Source organism: Epinephelus fuscoguttatus, linkage group LG21 (genome assembly GCF_011397635.1).
Source record: "Epinephelus fuscoguttatus linkage group LG21, E.fuscoguttatus.final_Chr_v1".
In the NCBI taxonomy this organism is placed as follows: domain Eukaryota; kingdom Metazoa; phylum Chordata; class Actinopteri; order Perciformes; family Serranidae; genus Epinephelus; species Epinephelus fuscoguttatus.
Window position 1 is genome coordinate 17,083,035 of NC_064772.1, and position 3,104 is coordinate 17,086,138.

Sequence of the window (3,104 nt, forward strand, 5' to 3'; positions counted from 1 at the left end):
TTCTTAGAATTGTGATGTTTTTCTTAGAATTTCTCCTTTAAGTTAAGACGAGGTCCTTGTAGATATAAAAGTTATTCACATAGCATCTTAGACCTCAAAAGAGCTCCTATAAGGTAAAGAACTGAGGGGGACTTTTAAGAGGCTTAAAGGGAAATTTCGGTTTATTTCAACCTGTCTCCTATCTTCCTAAATTTGTTTCAAGTGACTAGTGACATAAAAATAGGCACGGTATGAGGTCGCTGCTTGTTTTCGCGATATTTCGGCCGCGCTTTGGAAAGCAGAGCTAAATTGTAAACAAACATGGCAGCACACCGGTAAGGTAAGACAACATGTTTACATGTCGTTTTCTATATGTTCTCTGACATTTATCCTAACGATATGAGGCGGTCTTTGTGGAGAAAAAGCTTGTTTAGTGGACTAACTTTGCACTTGAAGTATGCCCGTTCACTTATGTTTCAACAGGTCTGACGCTACTATGCGCCCCGGCTGTATCTAGGCTAACGGCTAACATGCTAACTATTATTTTTATGTCACTAGTCACTTGAAACAAATTTAGGACAATAGGAGACGGGTTGAAATAAACTGAAATTTCCCTTTAAGAGTTTCAAAAGTAGAGGAGAAAATCGTGGAAACACAAAGAGGTCTGAGAAATATTCTCCAAACACTGGATGACAGTGCGTAAATGCTACAGATTATATCCTGCAGGGATAATATTTGTGGTTCATGTCATTTGGGATATGCACACATTTCCCATGTAACGCTAAACAGCAGTGATGACTTGAGTCTGTATCAACCAACCATCCGCAGAGTGATCACAATAACAGTGACACTTTCACAGTCAGCAGTTCATTTCATTTCCACTGGGTGTTCACACCTTGCAGGCTCACAGAAAGGCGTGTCTGTGACAACCAATCACATATGTTAAAAGAATGCATCATACCAAGCAATGGGGTCAACCACACCTCCTCACTAAGGTAAAAGTTTCTGTTGCTTCCTTGTTCAGAGTTGCTCTGAGAACTTTCCTAAATCACTCCTAGACCAGGACTCCTTACTAAAAAAAATTAGTCTAAGTTAGGAGCTCATTGACAGTATTTTTCAGAATGTTTGTGAATACGGCCCCAGGATTTCCGGACAATGTCTGCAGTTCATCTGACAAAACGACTTTGGTTTCATTCATATGTATGAAATTTGATGAAGCTCTATTCTAAAGTAATTTTTAACTTATTAGCTGTAATCTCTGCTGTCTTAAACATTTTTACAGTACCGTTCAGTCCTGGTGTATTACAAACATGTCTGAATCAGCCATAGACAGCTGACCCATCAATAGTCTCGCCCGTTTAGTCAAGCCATTTTGACCTCCTGTTTGTTGCTGGCTGCAAAAAACATTTAATTATACAAATGCATTTGTTTCGACAAATGAAGTGAACCAAACAACATACAGTTAAGAAATATTACATTCCAAAGCTGGATTATTTTGTCATTTGTTATTGCATATGTTAATGTGATTTTTACATCGGGACAGAAAGTGATAATATTCTGTCATTGTTGTGTTTACAGCTCCAAGTGGTCTAAAAAAAATCAAGTAGTGTAGGTTTAAACTGCATGACTGCATCATAATAAAGCTATTTAAGTCCATTTATTTGACAGTTATATTGCAGATTAAGAAAAAACATATTTATAGAATATGATCTACACGTGAGCATCACAATTAGCTCCGTCTGAACTAGCTATAGAGCCATAATGATAATGACAAATTAATAATTACTACTAATTACCCATCAATAACATATCACATTGTGAGCAAAAATCTCTATCTATACTCAATATGTTCTTCTACTGCTGGCCATCTGACTGCATGAACAATGTTGTGACTGACACTTAGATGTGATAAACTGAACATGTTTTCACTCACCTCATTTATTCTGAAAGGAATCAACAACATCTTTCTGTGTAGTTTCTTCTTCTAACCGCTGTGGTCAGACAGTGACCACTGCACCAAGCTGCTGATGGACTTGTGAGCATCATTAGCTGTGCAAGTGCTCCCTTGCTGCCTCACTGAGCCAATCCTTAACCTTTTGGGGGTCATTATAGGCAAATAGAGACTCATTTTGATCTTGTAACTAATGTCTGATATGAAATATTCAAGGACCCAAGGCTTTGCCAATTAGCCAAGCTGTAGGCGGTCGATGATGCTGCTATGACTGCACTGACGGGATATGTGACCACCATACTGTCATGGCCAGCTGCAAGGCTGTTGTCAGTGTCGCTGTCAGGAAGGGAAGGAGCACTCAGAGCAAAAAAGTACAATTCTCAAGGGTGCTGTAATTCACCTCACTTCACTTCATTTAACAACACAATGGCACCATTTTGTTCTGTCATATTGCAGGAATTAGTAACGTTTTAGAGTCATAAATAAAGATTATTTTTCTGGATGCATTGTACAGTCAGGTTTCATGTCTGTTAACAGGAGATTTTAGCTCTGTTAAAGAGATACGTGGATGAAGTATCTCTTTAACAGAGCTAAAATCTAAATCTAAAATTGTACATCAGTTACTTAGCTCCTGTTATATTGAATTTGTGAGGAAAACTTTGTTTTTATTTTTCCTCTAAACCCTTTTGCCCATAGCCCCAGAAACCAAAAAGTATCCCTAAACTGGAGTGCTACACTGACCCCATGGTGTGCTGTATGTTACTGTTAGACTCAGGCATCAGAAGTCCCAGCAAGAAGAAGTAACAATATCCTTCTCAAACAAACACAACAGCACTAGTTGCTCAACTTTCTCTGCACCCTGAAAGTCTGGCTCATTGTTGCTTAAGAAAACTGCCTAATTGTCCCACCGTAGCCCTGAACTCACCTCAGCTGACGGAGGGTGGAGCAGGTAATTCTGTCTGACAGCTGAAGCCGAGGGAGGAGTGACGGTGACTTTGACGTGGGAAAATATCGTGCCACCGCTGAGATTAAACAGCAGCTGAATCAATGGGGAGCTCACCTCATGAATAATGCATGAGGGGCGTTCTCAAGAAGGAAGCACAAACAAGTATAAAATATTCAGGTGCGGGTCACATTATTGGGCTTTGATCACGACTATGAGCAAGGAGTCAGA